General features: G+C 33.1%; 1 long non-coding RNA gene across 1 annotated transcript in view; it reads left to right on the forward strand.

The window, feature by feature from the left end:
• LOC103782744 (uncharacterized) overlaps window positions 1–13,638 on the forward strand; it is a 75,938-nt gene extending 62,300 nt beyond the window's left edge. The window contains exons 6-7 of the long non-coding RNA XR_004670257.2: window positions 9,765–9,987; window positions 12,843–13,638. This is a non-coding gene — a long non-coding RNA (uncharacterized LOC103782744). The remainder of the gene's footprint in view (window positions 1–9,764; window positions 9,988–12,842) is intronic.
• The last annotated feature ends 9,287 nt before the right edge of the window (window positions 13,639–22,925 follow it).

The following is a 22,925-nucleotide window of genomic DNA, read 5'->3' on the forward strand; positions in this document are numbered from 1 at the left end:
AGGCAGAAATAAAGATGTTCTTTGAAACCAATGAAAGCAAAGACACAACATACCAGAATCTTTGGGACAGAGGTAAAGCAATGTTTAGGGGGACATTTATAGCACTAAATGCCCGCAGGAGAAAGGGGGAAAGATCTAAAATCGACATCCTAACATCGCAGTTAGAAGAACTAGAGAGGCAAGAGCAAACAAATTCAAAAGGTAGCATAAGAGAAGAAATAACTAAGATCAGACCAGAGCTAAAGGAGACAGAGACATGAAAAACGCTTCAAAAATCAATGAACCCAGGAGCTAATTATTTGAAAAGATTAACAAAATAAATAGACCATTAGCCAGATTAATAAGGAAGGAAAGAGAGAGAATCAAATAGACACAATAAAATATAATAAAGGGGCTATCACCACTGATCCTACAGAAATACAAACTACCATCAGAGAATAATATAAACACCTCTATGCAAATAAACTGGAAAATCTAGAAGAAATGGATAAATTCCTGGACACATACACCCTCCCAAGTCTAAACCAGGAAGAAAATACATATTCAATCACAATCAAATGGATGTTTCAAAAGTGGAGCAATTTGAGTGTCAGATATTAACATAGATTATTGTTGTTTTTCACCAGGTTTACTTCAAGATTAACGTAAGTTTATAGAGTTGCGCTAAAGGGAAGCATTTTTGAAAAAGTAAAATAAAATAGAATAAAAGCATCACCACTGTATAAAGTTCCTTGGTTTTGCTTTATTCCTAATCATATTATTGAGAGTTGTCTTTCATCTATGAATTTATATAGTTGTTACTCTGTAGTTCAATTATTTGCTCCATAATACCTATAGTCCCCCATCTGTAAAATGGTGCTAATAATCTTATCTAATATTTTGTTGAGTTGATGTGAGCGTTAAATGGAAAAACGCTTGTAAAATACTCAGCATAATGTCCTGCACATAAGAAGCACAGGATAAATTTTAGCTTTCACTTTTCCAACTTGTTATCTGTACTCTTAATCACAGTACGAAACACAAGGAAGTCTTTCTAATTTTATGAAGGCCTTGATAGGCTAATTTTATTTTTAGAAAATATCTCATTTCCTCTTCTATGCATATCTATGAAGAAACTTCTAAAATCATTCATATATGCATGATTTGAATGCTAAGGTACAGCATATAAAAAAGCTGGGTTAATTTAGCATCTCATTCTCATATAGCTATTGAAGAGAAACAATCTTTAGAGTATAGAATAATGGATTATGGATAGATGAATAAATCTGAGTATTTAGAGAGAGGAATAAATCTGAATCTCCTTGACATACTGTCTTCACTGTTTGCCGAATGAAAGATGGCTCTCTTATTTACTTAGAAGCCCTAATTTTAAAACTTTCAGAACACCTGTATTTTCCTGGAGAAACTAGCTCCTGAGCAACATATGATGAGGATACTTTCACCAATTAGAAAACCCAAACAGTGTATTTTTCATTTCAATTTGTTCACAGATACAGCTGGGATAAAAAGCTTTTTACTTACAAGAAATGCTTTATTTTGCCCACGAGTTATTTGCTATTCACTGGGATGATATACAGTATACATTATAACGTATAATTTGGCTTCTCAGGCTTATTTTCTTTTCGTTATAATTTTATCTGTATTCTAGAGAACTGAGTTTTCAATTAAGTACTTTTCCATTTTACTTATTTGTGCCTATTTTGTATTTTGTATTTGTGCCTATTTTGTCCACTTATTTGTTCATATGTTTTTCCTCTTAACAAACAGAGCATTCATGCCTTTGAGTTTCCAGAGACTTTATTTCAAATAATAAAATTTCAGACATGGCATAGCTTTTAACGACAATTGAGTTTAATATTTTTATATTATAGATAAAAAACTGAAGTCCAGTGAGGTTAAATATTTATTGAGGCCAAAAAGCAATTAGTTATTCAGTTTGTTCACTTTTTTCTGGACTATAACATAAGCATACAGGTGTACCAGTTTTGTTTGAATATATGTTTTCTAGGCTTTGCTCTCTTCTTCATCATCATCACTATTGCCCCACATCAGGCCTAATCTTCTCTCTTTTTTTTTTTTTTTTTTTGAGATGGTGTCTCACTCTGTTGCCCAGGCTGGAGTGCAGTGGCACAATCTTGGCTCACTGCAGCCTCCACCTCCCAGGTTCAAGCAATTCTCCTGCCTCAGCCTCCTGGGTAGCTGGGACTGCAGGCATGCGCCACCACGCCTGGCTAATTTTTATATTTTTAGTAGAAATGGGGTTTCGCCATGTTGGCCAGGCTGGTCTCGAGCTCCTCACCTCAAATGATCCACCTGCCTCGGCCTCCCAAAGGGCTGGGATTACAGGCATGAGCCACTGCGCCTAGCCTAGGCCTAATCTTCTCAGGTGAAGCCTAGAGCAATTTTATCTTAACAAATCTTCCTACCCCCACTTGTAGTGCCTCATGACTATAAAATACATTGATGCTGTAACACCTCTCTTCTTATAATATTAGATTAAGCAGGAGTGTTTACGAAGCAGAGCCGAAACCAAAAACAATATATGTTACTTCATATGTTTACACATTTTAAAATCCCCTAAGGAATACTCTATAATAAACAAAAGCCAAAGATGAATGATATAATTAAAAAATGCATTGTATTTAGTATATGACTGATGTCGTTAATTTACAAAGAATTCAATGAAAGAAAAAAATCAGGGGTAGTAAGAAAAAATAAGAAAAATATGTGGACTAGGTATTAAAAACATGGAGATATGAATTAACAATCCTTTGTCATTTTCTTGTCCTACAATGTTTATCTGGTTGTGTTCAGTTCATCTTTATAAAACCCTATGAGTTGTGTGTTATTCTACCCAATTTACATTTGATGACAATTAATCTCAGAGTTTAAGTAATTTGTCCAAAGTCATCATGTCCTGGATAGTTCATGTATACGTATATGGTTGTCTTGGCCAGGACATTACCATATGAACATAGTTCTATATGACCTTTTCTAACATAGGACATCATTATGTTACAAGTGGTCAGTAAGGCTGAGATATTGTGGAGATATCAGTGATACTTTTTATGACACCAATCCTCAATGTTCATTGTCCAAAAGGTTTTGTTGGTGAGCAGGGTGGAATTGGGTGGAGGCAGCTTACATCTGGAACTTACACCTGTCTTTTTCTACCCTCTTGTTTCCATAGAGTATGACACAAAATTTTGTTCCTTTTCATACCCAGAAGCCACAGAAAGTCTGATGATGTCAATGTATAGATGATAGCTGTGAAAGATAATAGAGAGATGAAAGAGAGAATAGATGATAGGTAGATGGAAAGATATAGAGACAGATTTTTTAAAATAAAACGTCTTATACATTTGATGGGGTAATTCTCTTAGCTGAGGTATTATTGAATAGTTTAATGATATCTTCTTATTCCCATGGATCAAAATACATCTTACAATCTTGAAAAGCCAGTCCCTGTGCTTTGGGAATTTCTAGCAGTCAGAAATTTAATGATCAATCGAAATTTGGGCCTTAATGAATCATGATCTATTACGTATTTTTCTCACAGTGATTCAGGATGCTGTTTCCAGATGACAATCATCAAAAAAAAAGTAAATAAATAAATACATTAAAATTTGTGAAGATGATTTAGTAGTCAAGAACTTTTTAAACTTTTTAAATTATATTTAGTTTTGATACTGCCATACATTTTAATAGCTGACACTAAATTAACTGCTAATTTAAAAAAAATTTAATTATTTTATATTGACTCTCATAGACATTATTAATCTATGTATACACATAATTTTGAATAGTTCATCATTAAATGTAATTTCCTTTCTCATGGTCACAAAAAGGTATTGTAATTGACTATTTTTGTTTGGAATCTGGCAACAAATATCAGTTCTAACATCTTATTTCACAGGCTTTACTGTCCATCATTTATGTGCTGAATCCAATTGTAAAATTAGCTTAGATTATATAAAAAGAAAACAACTTGAGTGAGGAAAAGTAAGAATAAAAGTATGAAGACAAAAACTTAAAAAAAAAAGTTTACGAGTTATTTTTGTCACCAAAGTAAACAATAAAAATTTACCTAAATTTGATAGATGTAATTCTCTCAGTGACATTTCTTATTCAATCACGTATTATAATATTTTGTTCTTTTATTTTCAAAAAATCATTTCTCATTATCAGTATTTTTTAAAGGAGGTGGAAGATCATTTGATATATGTCTGATATGATTTGCATAAAAATGACATCAGAAATAATTGAAGACTTTTTCTTTAAAATTTATATAAATCATCTTATGAAAATTGTTTTTAATTAACACTAATTTCAATATGGTTTCTAAAGCTAAAAACTTTGGACCTTTTTTAAAAATTATGTATTTTTAAGGTTTACAATAATATAAGTTTTGAAAAGTAATCTAATATTAACATGTCATACCTACCAGAGATCAGCAACTTATCCTAAAATTCCTGCTAACAATCCAAAAGGAATACACAAATCACTGTGTCACACAATTTTTCATAAATTCAAATTATTTTCTCCGCATAAGATATTTTAAAATGTAAACACACGATGAAGTAGCAGTTTCATTTAATCTTATTTAATTTCAATACTAGATGGAGCAGCCACCAACAGTATTACCAATGTCTCAGGCATGCAGAGGAAATTTTTCTCTTTGTGTTCTGGTTGACTGCTTCCCACCTCTTTGCACACCTGTAGTATTATAAACTCGTAAATGCAAAATTACATCGCATCCCCTCTTCTGTAACTTCTCCCCAATCAAAGCAGATACAATAGAATGAAAGTAACCATCTCCCATGGTAACATCCCTCCAACAGTTTATCAGCTCACTATGGTGTCATACTATCCAATAATTTCAATGCAAAAATATCTTTACAAATGGGTCCTGAAGATTCTTTACACCATGAAAATCATTAGCAAGGATAATTAACTGAGACTGTGGTGATGAATAGAGCTGCATTACTGATCAGTGTAATAAAGAACAGAAGCCACTAATTACAGATAGAGCCTCGAAGCTACTGAAAAACGTAATTTAACATTGCTGCCTGGATTCCACAAAGCCAGATATAAGTTTGCAATTAAAACAATAAGGTCTTCCAACAGATAATGCTTTTGGGACCAATCCAGGTGTAAGCAAATGTGCCCATCTGCATGGAGTGCCTTGGATCTAGTAGGGATTGTGCCTTAGGAAAAACATTTAAAAAATTAAAACTCCCTAAACATTTTGTTAGGTATTGTTATTACAATCCTGGCCTTCTATCACGTTGTCAGGTAATTTCTTTGAATTTTTAAAAGATTAAAAAGAATTTAGAAGAACATGTAGTATAAAAATAGCATAAATATAACAAAGCTGTAGGTCCAAAGAGTCACTTAGAATTGTGGGTTTCTTAGATACAAGAAAGACATTATTTCAACTGCAGAGAGAGTAGTAAGCTGCGGAGCAGTGTTTTCAAAAATATTTGACTTTAAGAATTATATGAGGTCCTTGTTACAATCCAGATTCCTGGGGAGTACCTGGGCAACTATAATATAATCTCAAAGGGGAGGACCTGGGATATTGATTTCAGTGACAGCTCTAGATGATTATCAGCAGACAAGTTTGAGTGCAGTGGAAACAAATGGGATTTGGGGTTTTAATATTGGTTCTTTGAATGTTGGATCTGCCATTTTATAGCCATATATCCTATTGGGAGCTATTCTTTCTGAGTCTGTTTCTTTATTTTTAGAATATGAAAATATATCAAATTCATCAGGTATAATACTTAAGTTTCAAGTGCGTATACATTTCCTATTAATGTGTTTGTACATAGTAGACAAGCAGCCAAATATCAGTTCCCTCCCACTTTCTTCTTTGCTGTATTTGACAGAGTATTTTACCTTTATGGTTTTTTTTTTAATTCAGTGAATATACAGTCTCACTAACAGTGATTCATGCAGTGAGAGTCACATTGAAGAAAATGAAGCTATGAGAATATTACCTGCTTTGCAACTTAAAGCACCTCAAAGTATGTATGAATATCTCATGCACTTAATCCCACTGTAAAGAAGAGGGAGTAAGAAGACAGACTTTCATTGCTATGTCAGCCCACCGTGTTTTACAGCACCAGATGCGCAAATTGCCTAGACAGCCTGCCTTCTTCTATTACAGTATTGGAATGTGGTAGCTGGTATATTCTCCAGTTGTAAGTCAAGAGAATTTTAGCATAAAGTAGGGGTTTCATATATTTATATAAAATGCTATTTGGTAAAATTCTACAGGAGCTAGAAATTTCCCAGAATATGTCAGATAAGACGTATTATTGGGAAATTTTAATCCTTTAGGAGTTTTCCTACATAATTTGAAATATTCTGTATTTAGAAATAGTTTCTCAATATTACTACATTCATAAAACATAAGAGCATGTCTTGGATTCTAATACTATAATTTAGTGTCTGACTCACAGAGACGATAAAAAATCCTTATCACAAGTTATTGTATATGATTATCTTCTAGTAGCATTAAGATGATAACTGATATAATAGCCTCCCAAAAATTCAACTGTAACATCCATGCTGTAAAGAAGTTTCCTTTTTAGAAAAAAAAAATGGTAATCTTATTTTCAAAAAGTCTAGTTTTCAATCTTGACTTTTAATCATATATCTTATTCACCTAAATATTTATTCGTGGCACACATATGCTTCTGAGCTAGGCCAATTGGGGAATATTAAAATTACACACAGAAAAGATCATACAGCTCATCAATTCTATAAGTATTACATATACATTTTAATTAAATGGCTCAAAGTTTGACTATGAAATATATAACAATATAAATTTAGAGGAGGACTCAACTATATACAGCATGGCTGACCAGTCATGTACTATAATGCTTTACAACTAATTTAATGGCATAACCAATTAAAGGTTAACAATGCCAACAGAATATTTCAGAGCCTTGGATTTGCATTTATGTAATTTCTTGATGTACATACTCAAGGGTCACATTAAGCCCTCTCCAAAATGAAATCAAACAAAAGATAAATAATATATTGTTATTCCTTAGTTTTTTATTCAGCATTTCACAATATTAACATCAAATTATTTTATCTTTTGGCAATAAAGATTTCATTCATGTATGAAGCTGCTTTTCAGTGTTCAGCATACCAGTTTGTCTCTTATTAAACTGGCTAGTTTAAAATCTATTAGACCTCTTCCATTCTGAAGAGGAATGCACAATTTTCAGCCATAGATTTATTCATAAATATTACAGACTGTCTTGGAAGATAGAAGACAGAGAAAAATGTAGTAGTCAAGGCATAGCCTTAACATTTGAAGTAAAAAAAAAAAAAAAAAAAAGAACTAGAATTGCAAACAGAATATCGTCTTCCTATTTGCTGAGTTATTCTTTACCCACAAACATTACTACTTTATCTCTCTCCTAGACTTAATGATTAATACAGATCCAAGTTTTAAAAATGAAAAAATAGAAATAAAAATAAAAGGGTGGAGGTTATGAATAATAGCAGGAAACTTAGGTATCTGAGGTAAAATAATTGAATTGGACATAAAGCAAAACTTTGAGCTTTCCAGAAGTCTTAAAAGTCGTAAGAATAAATAAGAGCATTGCATGCTCTTGGCTTTAGGTCTTTTCTAAAAGTGCCACTTTACAGCTACCTATCTTACTATTATCTCACAGATAATTTATATGTCTGTTGAAGGAAGGCACATTACAGAGATATGTCAATATATCGTTGCCCTTCCAAAGCTAAGTCTTTTTTTTAAAGCCAAATATGAAAACCTAGTGGCTAGTACATAGTAAATATTCAATAAATGTCAGCCACTCCTCAATGCCTCAATTTTCTTTACTTGTTCTTATTTTATATCTGAAACTAATCAAACTATTATTTGGAGATTCCTCTAAGTGTTGAAATAACATTTGATAGAAATACATCCCAGAAGTGGTTCTGTGTTAACACCAATAGTATACTGCTTATGCCCCTAGACATCAAGATAAAACACCTCTGAGAGACCCGCTGATTACCATATCCAATTAGTTTGAATACTGTAATTAATTTTTTGGCAGTTTATTATTTGAAATCTCAAGTTAAACTATACAATAAAAAATTTAGAAGTACTTGTAGGAACAGTGAATAGCATTGCTTGAGAAGAATGTGAAACTACTGAGATTAAGACACTCATTAAAGAGTAAGAAGATTAAGAAGTAGACAAAACTAAACAAGAGTCTAGAGTCAGGAATTAAATAGTTCCCCATCACTACCACACACCTCCAATGTGTAATAGAAAAATATATTTAATCCAATTAGTATTATATTAAGCAGTCACTAATTATAAAGAAAGCGTTTTGAATTTTGGTTACATACAAAAGCCAAAACATCCTTTTATATACCTACGTAATGTTTTTATTTATTTTACGTTTAAAATGACTACAATATTAAAAAAAAAAAACACTTGAGCAATGGAAGAAGGTAAATTATGGGAAAGTAAATAGAAAGTAAGGGTAAGGGTTAAGACTAGCTCATAGAAATGCCTACCATAAAGTCCTGAGTAGGTGCAGAGATGTACCAAAATGTTTTCTCTCAACTTCCTAATGGTCAAAGCAATCAGGATGAAATTTAGAAACACAGTGTCTAAAATATTAGGGAAGTGAGGAGGGATGGGAGCCAGTTGTTTAAAAGATATATAGCTTTTGCTGATAGTGAGGCTTGAGAGGAATTTCTCCTTGGGGATACTGTAAAGAGGAAGCTATTCCATACATTGACTGATGTTCTCAGTAACATCTACACAAAAGGAAAGCTAGCGAGTTCTTATGATGTTTTTGGATGTCCAGAAGGTAAACTGGTGGTAAATGCTCAATTGCAATTTAGTAAAAACAAATCTGTCAGGGCCAAAACATTGCCATTCAAGTATACAGCTCCCTGGTGGTTTCAAATCTAGATTTATTCCTTTGGGTTTAAGAGGAAATGGTGTTTTCCTGTGTACAGAGGGCACTCATTGTGATGGGCAGAATGTCTTTATTTTATTCCTTTTAAAGTTACAGTATTAAAAAATAAGAAAAGGTAATTCCTCAAATTAAACTCCAGTCGAAGCAATGCCATACTTCTGTAAAGAATGTCAAACAGCATGATGGTTTAATGATCAGTTCTCTGGAAAGGGAATCACCATGGGAAATTTCTGTTTTGATATTTTTCTTCCTGAGGCCAGAGCTGTAGTAACATTTTTATCTGGCCTTATTCTCTATCAAGGTTCACTTTGAAAACTTCAAAGGCCATGTTTGGAAAATGAAAATAGCTCTCATTTTTATTCATTTTCATTTCAGACCAGCATGTAAAAATGGCAATTCTTTTAATCCCAGGGAAAAATGCTTTTAGACAAACCATGTAGGTGTTCTTTTTTTCCAGGAATAAATTAAAACTAATGTATGAGGAACTATTATAGATAATGCATTGACACAGTAGGCCACTAAAAACAGAAAAGGTAGAAATCATAATAGCTCTATACCAATTTAAACTTTATGCATCTAAGATATGACACATTTAATGGAAGCCTTGAGGGCAAAAATGAAATTAAATAATATACACAAAGATGAAGGATCTAATTTTTCCTTTTAATAAGTTATTTTACATGTTATTAGAGACCATAAAATAGTAATAGATTGATGTAGGGTACTGATATTTTATATAAAATACATTCCTGTTTCATGACCACATGTTAGTCTTGATCTTTTTCTTGTACCATGAAGGAACTACTGCTCTAAGGAAAAAAGGAGAGCTACATGAGGACCACACAACTCCTGGAAGAGGTTTCCCTGGCAACACAACTTTTCCATTCATCTGGTTGCAGTGTTTTCATCCAGTAGCCTGTCACCTCACTCAAAAGCAGGGCAATGGAGAGAAAGAAACTTATCAAGTTTTTTCTTTTAACTAGAGAGTAGCCTACTTATTGGGTCCTGCAATTAATTTCAGGTAACCAAGCATATGTCCCAGTATACCTTGCTTTATGATTACTTATATGGCTGTAAAATTTTCTTGAGAAAGATAATTTCTTAGAGTACATTTTTAATATAAAATTATCAGATTTGCCTTTCATTCCTACCTGAACCACCTTGCATATTTTTAGTCAGCTGGTATGTAATTTTTTACAAGTTTATATATTCTTTATATAAAGAACAAAATCTCCAAGATGGTATTCATACTGTACTGTGGCACAACTTACTAGATAGCACATAAATCTATAGAAAACTTTTATATTTGAAGCAAACATCCATAAATATAAATTAATATTCCTTGGTTTCCATAGATATTAACTTAGTCTTTAAAATTTATTAAAAATTTTTCCTGAATGCTTTTTAACTCTGTATGCAGTTTTAATTAATATATAATCCAAGATTAATGTAATTTCTGTAACTCCTAAGACAGCCTCATAATCATATTTAAGCTCTAGATTTTACAGTTAGCCTAAACAGTATACAGTATAAAGATGGCATGCATTTTATAAATATAAAATAATACACTATTTAAAATAGAAGGAGAACCAGGCAGAGGTTCACAATGCCTTATTCAGAATTCTAAATTCCTGTATCTTTGAGAACCAAAATGTCATTCATTTAATGGTTAAATCTGATTTGAGTTGACTAGGATGCTATATATAGTCTTTATAATCACATTATTTTGAATATCCATATATTTCACTGTCAAAATATGTGGCCACTCACATGTTTCAAGGGATATATAATATACACAGCATTACTTCCCTGAAATACCAAAACCTCTGACTTTTGTTCCCAAGTTTCAGTAGACATAAATAGACACGTCACTATGGACAGAGAAAATCTGCATATTGAAATAGAGTAATTGCTTTTAACACACTGAATAAAATAATAATTCATGAATCCAACCTGATATACACAACAAAGAAATAGGTAAGGAAAAAGAGAGAGCTCTTCCTTATGATAGGAAGATAGCTATGTTTATATCCATATAGATATGGAAATATATAAGTGGAATTAGAAAATACTCAATGGTTGCTAATAACAACTGTTGGTAAACATTTGATGAGCATAAAACTTTTCTAGCAGTTTCAAATTACATTTCTTTTTTCTTATAAATCCAAAAGTTAAAATTCATAACTTTATAATGGAGAAACCTAGTAGACCCCAACTTAAGAACATGACATTTAGCATCACTAATACTGAGAAAAATCAGTTTTATACTCCTTTTGATTTCATTTACTGAGAACAAAAGAAAAAAAATCACTTCCAGAGCATTCTCACTAAAAATGTATAAAGTAAATCTAATCATGAAAAAATACCATATAAATCCAGATTGAGGGACAGTCTACAAAATAACTGACCTTCACTTCTCAAAAATAATTTCAAAATAAGGAAAGACAAAGAAAAATTGAGGAACTGTCTCAGTTTACAGGAGATACATGACAAATAAATGTCATTCCAGTTCATATAATTTTGATGCAGATAAAATAAGCATTCACCTCCTTAAAGAGAAAGCAGTAAGAGACATTATTTAGTCAGGGAAGTTACAAAGTGTTCCTTCTGTGGCTAATAATCATTGGAAACAGTGGAGGAAAAAAGAAGAGAGAATGTGAACATAATAAAAGAAAATTAAAGCGAGTAAAAGAAAAAAATACAGGCAAGTCTGGTAAAAGAATTAAAAGTCATCTAAAAATATTTAGTCCTAGATACCCAAGAAACAACTAAGTTATTGTATTACAGTATAGAACATAATTGGTTTTAGCCAATATAAAAATATTTGAAATAATTACTTAACATTTTGAAAGATTTAAATGACTCAGCAATCAAAATGTTTAAAGTGTACAAACATAAAGTACCTTTGAAGTACTTAAGTAAAACGTGCATGTTTTATGAGAAGCAGCCCCTTCAATAGCTTGCAATGTGTATGTGTCTCAAACATATTTTCCCGATAAGAGATTTTTGTCATGAGGAATTTTTCGATGGGACTGTCATGCTGGTTTTAGTTTAAATAAAAATCAAAGGAGAGTGAAAGAATGTTAGGAAATTTCCTCTGCAATAAAATTGTTTGTTATCTTTTAACTAAGAATTAAGCAAACCAGGAAAACAAAGCATTTCTCCGATAAATACAAACTAATTAAGGGTAACCTATCAAGTAAAAGTTAGAGCTGCCTAACGTAATTACTTTTTAAACTTTTCACTTTGAAATAACTATGGATTCATCCTGCATACTCTTTGCCTAATTTTCTCCAATGATTACATTTTATATAACTATAGTACAGTATCAAAGCCAGGGACTTAACATTTGTACACTGCATGTGTGTATGCTTGTAAGTCCTTACAGCAATTACTTAAAGTTCAGTGATATTAATATTAATATTTCATATTCTTAAGATTTACTAAAGATAGCTCCAAATCTGTTCAAAGTGATTAATATTCACTAAGTATAGGCAATACATTTTTAACAAAATTGCCACATTTTATTGTTTACTTAATTTTAAATATCTATACCTTAAATGTATATACACTAAATATATTTAGATGTTAGAGATGCAGTTGTGACAAGAGACAATAATCCTTGCTTACTAATATTAGCGTGTGTGTGTGTGTGTGTGTGTGTACGAAAATAAAAATAAAGTATACAAAATGGGTCAGATACTATTAAATCCTATGGGGGGAAAAATAAAGTGAGGAAGGAGGAAGTGAAATGGTTAAGTAATGGTGCAATGTTATATAAGTGAGCAAGGAAGGATTAGCAGATAACTGTGTAAAGACCTAAAAGAACTGAGAGAACTAACTGTGGTTTTTGTTGTTTGTTTGTTTGTTTTTAAGTACTCCTGGCAGATTTATAAAGGAAGCTGCTGGAAGGAATTCATTCCCTTTTTGCTGTTCTGCCTTCCACCTTCCACTGTGTGAGGACACTGCAAGAAAGCCCTCATCAGACACCAACTGCCAGCACCTAGATCTTGGAATTCTCAGCCTCCAGAACTGTGAGAAATATGTTTCTATTTTTCTATAAAATAATAATAAAAAAAACTTCCATGCAGGAAAAAAAAATCAAGTTCAAAGGTCCTGTGGTGAGGGCATGCCAGCTTTGTTTGAGAAGCAGTAATCATGCCTGTGTGACTGTAATGAAAGAATAAAAGAGAAATGAGCACAGAAGAATATAATGTAGTCCTTTTCATTTTAAGCAAGAAATTTGGCTTCAATTCTAAATGTGATAAGAAAAAATAGAAGGTTCCAAACTGAGAAGTGACATAATATGAAATGTTTTAACAGAATCACCTTTGTTACCATATTGCAAATAAAATGAAAGTGCATCAAGGGCAGAAGTAGGAAGGCAAGTTATGAGGTCATTTTGATAATCCAGAGGAGCTGGGATGATGACTTAAAGCAGTATAGTAGCAAGGGTTGGGTGAGAACGTGGAATCCTGGGTGTATATTAAAGTTTCAGCAAAAAGGATTTATAGATGAAACAGATATGGGTTATGAGAAAGAGTCAAGTTAAAGATTATATCAAAATTTTTTTATCTGAACAACTGGTAGTATTGTGGTAAATCCTTACCCCATCAATTTACGTGACCAATAACTGAGTGGGAACATTAAGAAAGGGTTGGTTTGAGGGAGAATCGGGATCTCAGTTTGGAAATATTAAGTTGAATATGCCTATTTAATAATCAAATGAAAAACAGTATTTTTGTGATTTTCAGTATTTATTTGGCAAGAGATTAAATAATCTATAGCATTGTTACTACTTTCTCTTTTTCATAAAAGTTATTTTGGTATAAAATCAACCTGACTGGGAACTATCCAAATATATAAGCCTTTAGCTCTGACCTATTACTTATTTTTTTTTGCCATTAATAATATGAACATCCACCAAACAATAACTTGAGACTATAACTCTTCTCTATTAAATCGTCATATTAAATTAGGCATTTAAATAGATTATTTTCATTTATTGCTGAATACTTTCCATTACATTCAAACTTATTGAGACATCCTTAAATTTTGTAATTTATTTAACGGATTAATTCCTTAGCTTCTAAACTGGTTTTCTGTACGGCAACCCTATTTTCTTCTTAATAACTCATCATCTACATCCCCCAATGTCTTATTTTTCCAAAACAAAAGTGCACTAATGCCCTTCTAGGGCAAAAATTTCTTTAATGGCTTTCTATTGTTATAGATAAAGTTCAAACTTATTATGACGGCCTATAATTTTGGGGAAAAAACTCACCTAAAAACAGTTTTTAAAAGATTAGAATTCAAATGCTTGAAATTTCAGTTATTTTATGAGCTTTCTATTCAAACATGTCAGGGAGCTAAGACATTACATGCTACACTACTACTACTACTACAAATAATAATAAAAATTATAGTTACTCATCTCAGTTTTGGCAGAGGATACCATTTCTATAAAGAACGTAATTTGATTGTAGCTATTAAAATAGTTACTAGACAAGAACTAGGATGATGGTAACATTGACTTTTTATCTGAATCCTGGCTATATGTTTTCTGTTTGAAAAAAAAGTCATTAAGTATAAAATTATAATTTTTATAATTTTAGAATACATATTATAATAACACATTTTTTTTAAACTGAGAATTTAAGATTTAAAAAGTACAGTAGGGGAAAGAGAAGGAAAATATGTTTTCTATGTGCTTGTTTTAATAAATAATGCCACCGAGGATGTAAGTTTTCAATGTCTACTTATTAAATCAGCATTACTTTCATTATTTTAACAACTTTCATGGGGTTCTTATATTGAGACTCAAATTAAATATGTAATATTAATCCTAATATAGCTATTTTTTCCTAACAAGAGCATAAAACTTCCAAAATTTCATTCTGCATATTTATAACTGAATTTATGCCTGACATATTTCTTTTTCAAACCATGTCCATCATTATATGAACGGGTACTGAATTTATCCATATTTACTTACGTCTTTCTTCAGCCCCTCTGTCAACCCACTTATCTTTTTGATAGCTCAGTGAGCTGGCACTAGTTTTGTACCTCAGGATGTTTACTCTGGCTGATTTAGCCACTGATCTTCTAATGTCTGGTGCTTGGCAATAAAGTCCCAGTTGGAGTTTTCAACCAACAGCAGTTTGCATTCAGTTACTTAATCTCTGTTTTGCAATCTTAGTACCTTCCTTTCTGATTGAATGAAGACAGTTGCTCCTAGGGATACCTGAACCTGAAATGAACTGAAAATATTTTATAGCTTTTCAATTTGCCAGGCAATAGAAGAAAAATTCATACCAATCCCATTGCTACAAACAGCTGTTACTATAAGGTGATATTGCTATGCAATCCTAAAATAGAACAAGGCAAATACCATCCCTGTGAGGGTTCTACTATATTTTGTGGATCTCCAGCTGGAAACTTAATTGTAATTTAAACTGAGCATACAGAAACAGCTTTCCTGCTTCTATTCAGCATACTTTCACTGAATTGGATAGTTTAATCAATAAGTTACAACACTCTTTAGTGTGAAGCTGCATAAAATTCTAGGAGAGAAAATTTGATCTTTGATTTCTATTATCTTTATCTTCCTGCATTATATTCTTCCACGACTTTAGCTAACACCTCTCCCCATCACAATAAAGTCTTTAAACACTTAGAATCTATTTTTCTGTTTCTTGTGTCCATATCCTATAACCAAAGACCACCAGGAACACCCCTGAATTTATTCTTGTTTACAGCAATAAATACTTCACACAATGGGGAAATGTGTAGTTATCTCAGTAAGAGAGCATTAAAAGAACCTATTGTATCATTTGGGATTTGGTTATTTGGGGAAGAAATTAAGGAAGCAAGACTGCCCTGGATTGTCTGTTACCAGGAAGTGGGAGCAATTTTATGATTAGGTATGTCACCAAATCTTATCTATATGGATGACATACTAGAGTGAGGCTAATGTAATTGAGGATAAGGTAACTGCTAAAGAAACAACAGTCACTTGTATCTGGTATGTTGTGACCTGGACAACGTTCCTGTTTTGTTTATGCTCAGATAAAATTAAGGATTGTTGTTGTTTTTGTCATTGTCCATCATGATCATTGAATGGTCGTAATTTATTTTAGGGTTCTGTGAAATAGTTTATGTTCAACAGGAGACTTAAAGACTTAGCTGAGAGTCCCAGTCCAGGTCCTGAATGTCAGGGCCTCCATTTTTACTTTCTCACTCGTATCTATTAACAAATATTAATAAAATGTTGCACAGTAAAGTATAAATGTAAAAAGGAAATAGTATGAAATTAAGATAATTCCTCATAGGGATATTGCTTGATTATTTATTATGGAAAGACCTGCAAAACAACAGCATCAGTGTTTAATAGTAGAATCATTTTTTCACATCAAATTCTGGGGAGGATGGTATTAATCAAGGCAATCGGCAATGTCAGGTAGAGGTTTTAATATACCTCTAAAAATTTGGCAACTATAAGGTCAGTCTTTTTTGCCCTCTTTCTATTTGCACTTGTAATTTTCTATGTGTTTTGTTTCTAAGTTAGAGCATTTCTAAATTAAAGAAACTGAAGACACATTTAAAATATTCTAAGATCAATATATAATTTTCAATGCCATTACTACGCTATATTAAAAATTATCTTTATTTTATGCTGAATATATAATACTTCTATACAAGAAGCCTCTTTACCTTACTTGATTGAGACAATTATTTGATTAGTCAATTGAAAAATTAGGTTAAATCGGGAAACCATACAGCAGCAAAAAATGTAGCCATATATTAAAAGTTGTTTTTTAATTTAAAACATATACAGAAGTAAACTAGTTCAACCATTGTGGAAGTCAGTGTGGCGATTCCTCAAGGATCTAGAACTAGAAATACCATTTGACCCAGCCATCCCATTACTGGGTATATACCCAAAGGATTATAAATCATGCTGCTATAAAGACACAAGCACACATATGTTTATTGCTGCACTATTCACAATAGCAAAGACTTGGAACCAACCCAAATGTCCAACAATGATAGACTGGATTAAGAAAATGTGGCACATATACACCATGGAATACTGTGCAGCCACAAAAAATGATGAGTTCATGTCCTTTGTAGGGACATGGATGAAGCTGGAAACCATCATTCTCAGCAAACTATCGCAAGGACAAAAAACCAAACACCGCATGTTCTCACTCATAGGTCGGAATTGAACAATGAGAACACATGGACACAGGAAGGGGAACATCACACACCGGGGACTGTTGTGGGGTGGGGAGCGGGGGGAGAGATAGCATTAGGAGCTATACCTAATGCTAAATGATGAGTTAATGGGTGCAGCACACCAACATGGCACATGTATACACATGTAACAAACCTGCACGTTGTGCACATGTACCCTAAAACTTAAAGTATAATAATAATAATAATAATAATAATAATAAAAGAAAGTACATGAATGCATGAAAAGAAAAAAAAGTAAAAACAAAACATATACAGACACTGTATGATGTAAAGACAACGTCTTTACTTTGAGACTTTGTTGGCTGATTTGTATTCCACCTTTTTTACATAAAACTCATCTTAAGTCTTTAATTACAATATCTAACCTTGTTTCCATTAGGTGAAGTGAGAAGTCCAGAAGGTGTAGACTAGAAGACAGAGATGGCTACCAGCCATGGTAGTCCAGCCGGTACATTTTCAAAATGAAATGGAAAACTTTAGATTGCTTATGTAATTACATATTAACAGAGCTTCTATATATTCAATATATGAAGACACAGTCTATTTAGTTAGGCTGTTATATATTATCTATAAGGATTATAATTATTTTTAAGTATTTTAAAAATCTTATGCCATAAATCTTAATGTGTATTCATTAGATATGATATTTTATTCATTTACTTCCTCTTCTTGTTTAGGATACTACTTTAAAGTAGTTTGGGAAATTATGAATAAAAACAAATTCTTAACAGTAGATCTATTTAATTTGCTAAATTGTGCATATAATTAGTTTAAAATATATATATATATACACCCACAGAAGTAAAATACTATACTTATGCACCATAGAAGGGCTTTTCAGTCAGTGATGGACTGCATATATGACAATGGTCCCATAAGATTATTACACTGTATTTTTACTGCACCTTTTCTATGGTTAGATATGTTTATATACATCAATACTTACCATTGTGTTACAGCTGCCTACAGGCTTGTAGCCTAGGAACAATAGACTATATCTTACAGCTTAGGTGTATTGTAGGCTGTACCATCTAGGTTTGTGTAAGTACACTCTATAATGTTTGCACAACAACAAAATTGCCTAACAAAGCATTTCTCAGATTGCATATACCTATTGTTAAGCGACACAAGACTATATATTCACAGCTTTTCCTAAATACTAATGATATGACAATGATCTTCCTTGTCAGCTATGCTGTCAGTCAAAACAGATGTGATTGTTCTCTACTGGCATTTGACAGAAACAACTGAGATTAGAAGATAGAGAGATGGGTTCCGGACTCCAAGTCAATCTGTGCAGCTTTCAATTCCAACCAATCAGTGACACCTGCATGTTGTAATCATTCTCCTTGGTTACAAGTGCTGGCAGAAACTAGAGACCTGTTTTTCAAGCTAGAGCCAAATATAAATGTGAAAATTCTCTTTATAGAAAAAGAAATCTGCCTTTAAGGAAAAAATAAAGAGGAAAGGATAGAGCTGTGTTTTGTTCATATTTTTAATTATTTTGCAAGAAGGTCTATTACTGTTAAACACACCAATGAAGGATAAACGTGGTAGGTGTGTTATCTTCCCTGGTCGGTAATAAGAATTCAAACTGCAGCCCCGTATGCAGCATGAGGTTTAAACTGCTGTATCGGTACCTACCACACCAGTCTCCTTTTTAGTTACTTGTTAGAGCTGTGTGAACCTTTCATCTTATGAAACTTGCCAACTTTAGGAATATTTTATGAGTTACTAGCTTTGCAAGTTTGCAGAATACATTCAAACATCACTTTTACAGGCAGCAGGACTACAAATGTTTCTCTATAGATCAAAAAAAAAGATATAAAAAGGAAACGATGAGAAGAAAACTAGCAGCATTTCCTCATTGTTTCTTAGTAAACCCCCTGGTTTTCTGTAACTTGAAATGAAGTCTGGCACTGAATTTGGGGTCAGTAGAAGATCCTCCTGAGTTTATCATTCTCAATCAAGCTTTTCTCAAGAATAGTAAAGACAATATAAAAAATATGCATCCTCAATTTTTTTTCAGGTATTAAACAGCCACCCTTGGGTGAAAATAATATATTAACTAAAAATTTAGTATTTTTATTTCTCCTTTTCCACCTAATTATCCCTATTTAATATTTTAATAAGTTATTAATAAGTAATATTCATTCAATATAGTAAATGATGTAATATGCCAAAGTGTTATATTTATAAAGTTTCAGGGAGCATGATTAAAGTATACTTTTCTTTTCCAAATGTCCACAGTAGTAAAAATGCCTGTGGAACCCCAGAAGGCAATGAGGACAGCCAAAAGTTAGATGTGATTAATAAGAAAAGGGTGGTATTAGATCTTGAATTGAAGTCTTCTGAAAATTTGACCTGTAGAACTAGCTCAGTGAAAAAAACTAAAAACGATTTTGAAAGCACACCTAAACAAGGAAAAGAAAATATCTATAGAACATGAAGAAGGACACTTCAGGGTCTCCGTATAGTTGGTATTTTTACTTCTACTTTATATGTGTTCTTCCTTCACATACTATTCAAGGTCGGTTTATGGGGTCTCAATAGAAATTTGCCCCTGAATTCTTCCAGAGGAAGGCATGACCCCAGCCAAACAGCACATTAAAAGGTGCATGTCTAGAGCCTATTTGGAATAAATCTCAGAAATTGTGGAGATATATATAAAAGATCTTTTTCAGCTAAGCACCAAGCACTGACCATGAAAGATCATGGTAAATCTGACTGCACCAGAGTAGTAAATCAAGTGGCCAGCAGAAGCGACACCGTCCAATACTTCCCAACCGCACATGCCAGAAAAAGTTAACTCTTTTAATTGGTCTTTGCTGGAGCACCCTTGATTTTATCAGCATGTTGTTCCTAAAATTGAAGTGTTGATTGCTGTTCCTAGAAGACAGAAGGAGAAACACATTTTTGTTGCTCATCTTTCAGATGTAACAACTGGTTAAACCGAGAAAATATTCACTGCACTGTATCTCATGTACTACTAAATGAGACCTTGACTTAAACTAGAAATGTAAATATGCATAAATACAAAGGAGTATATCTAATTTAAGTCAAACTACTTAACTTATATTAACATAACCATTAATAATATTATGTATTAAAAAATGATAAATCTGGGAAAAGCTCAGCCAAACAGAATGCCAGAACAATAAATATAAACCCTGACTGTCCTGGGAAACCCAAGACATACAAATGATCTATGAAGAATTATAACACGGATAGTTTATTGGTGGGGATGAGTAACGTACATATAACAATCTGTGACCTTTGGCTAATATGTAACAAAAACATGACTTTATTATTTTATCAGTAAACATCCTTCTACAGACTCTCATGCAACAAGCACTATGATACATTTTAAGAATATGAAAACAATCTGGATAAAATTCCTTATCCTAAAATTACCTTTATGATGGAAGAAGACATGTTTGCAGATGGTTACAACACAAATATTACAAATAAGGTATAAACAAAATATAACAGGAGCTCAGGATATTGAGTACTTTGCTCTGCTTGTGGATGTAGGAGTGGAGGAAATCAGAAAAGTTTAAAAAAATAAAACAAGCTGCAAACCAATTAAATAAGAGATATTTGACAAGTAGCTAAAAAAAGGAGGAACTTATTAGAGAGTAAGAGAATAAAAAACATGGAAGCATAAGGCCTGTCTTAGCTGTTTTGTGCTGCTATAACAGAATACCTGAGACTAGGTAATTTATAAAGAACAGATACTCATTTTCTCATAGTTCTGGAGGCTGGACAGTTTAACATCAAATGCTGGCATCAAGCGAGAGGGCATTCCTGCTAAGTTATCTTACAGTAGAGGACGAGAGAGGGCAAAAGAGAGCAAGGGCTGAATTCACTCCTTTATAAAGTGAACCCACTCCTGTCATAACAACATTAATTCATTATGAGGATGGAGCTCTCATGCTTAATCACCTCTTAAAAGTCCCATCTCTTAACTCTGTTACAATGGGAATTAAATTTTGACATAAATTTTGGAGGTGACATGCAAACTGTATTATTTTGTCCTGCTTCTCCAAAACTCATGTCCTTCTAAAATACAATATATTTTAATTCCATCACAATAGCCTCCAAAGTCTTATTTCATTCTAGCATCAACTCAAACGTTCAAAGTCCAGAGTATCATCTAAATCAGATACGGATGAAGTTAAAGCACAGTACATCCTGAGGCAACTCTCCCTTCAGCTATGGGCCTGTAAAATTAAACAAGCTAATAACTTCAAAGACACAGGATAGATATTCTCATTCCAACAACAGCAACAGGCAAAAAAAAAAAAAAAAAGCAACAGATCATAAGAAAAAAACAGCAAATATTAAAATTCCTGAATAATCTTCCTAGACTTAATGTTCTACCTTCCAGGTGCTGGGGCAGGGGTGGGGGTTCCCAAGTCTTCAAGAAGCCCCATTCTCTGGCTTGGTTGGGCCCCCAAGCCTTCAGGCAGCCCCATCCCTTTGCAGAGCCTAGCTGTCCTGGGTAGGAGTTCTCCGAAGCTGGAATTGCACACTGGTAGCTCCACAGTTGTGAGAACTCGGAGGCAGGCCTGCTTCCATAGCTCCACTAGGCATTACCCTAGTATAGTCTCTGTAGCACCTCCACCCCTCCAGTAAGTCTCTGCTGGGCCCCAATGCTATCCACAACATCCTTTAAATCTAGGTAGAGAAAGCCATGCCTCCATAGCTCTTGCATTCTGTAAGTCTGCAGAATTATCACCATGTGGATGTCTCTAAGATTTATAAATTATACTTGCTAGAGTGGCAGCCTGAGCAGCACTTGGGCTGGTTCAAGCCAAGGTTGGAGTGGCAGAGGAGTACTGTGCCAGAAGGCAGGGAGCAGAGAAGTGGTGTAGCAGTGAAGGCTGAGATTCCACAAGCACCTGTCAGAAACCTTACCCTAAAGGCCTTAGCTTACCTTGAAGATCTCTGAAATGCCTTTCAGGTCATTCTCCATTGCCTTGATGAATTCAATATGTCTTCATATTATTCATACTATACTCTAGCAACTGGTCACTTGGCTACACCCTTAGTCTTTTCTCCCAAACATACTTTTTCATTCTTTACATGGTCAGGCTAAGAAATTTCTAAATCTTTCCTTTCTGCTTCCCTTTTAATTATAAATTTTATCTTTAACATTTCTTTTGCATTTTACTTTAAGTCCTAAAAGAAGTCATGCTGCACCCTGAATACGTTGTTGCTTAGATTTTTCTTTTGCCAGACATAGTAGTTCATGGCTTTTAAATTCTGTCTTTCATAAAACCCTAAGACATGAACACAATTTAGCCAAATTCTTTGCCACTTCATAAAAAAAAAAAGTGGATTTTACTCCAGTTTCCAATAGGCGATTTCTCTTTTCCATCTGAGACCTCATCAGAATGACCCTTCCTGTCCATATATCTACCAACATTCTAATCATGACCACTTAAGTAATATCTAAGAAGTTTGAGACTCTCTACAGCTTTCTTCTTCTGAGCCATCACCAGAATCTCCTCATCATTTTGTTTCTGGCAATCTAGTCTTTTGCTGGCCTGCTACTCCAAATTCTTCCAACCTTTACCTATCATTCAATTCCAAAGTTGCTTTCACATTTTCAGGTATTTGTTACAGCAGCAGCCTTACTTCTCAGTACAAATTTCCTGTCTCAGTCAGTTTTGTGTTGCTATAACAGAATACCTG

Source organism: Pan paniscus, chromosome 13 (genome assembly GCF_029289425.2).
Source record: "Pan paniscus chromosome 13, NHGRI_mPanPan1-v2.0_pri, whole genome shotgun sequence".
Classification (NCBI taxonomy): Eukaryota; Metazoa; Chordata; class Mammalia; order Primates; family Hominidae; genus Pan; species Pan paniscus.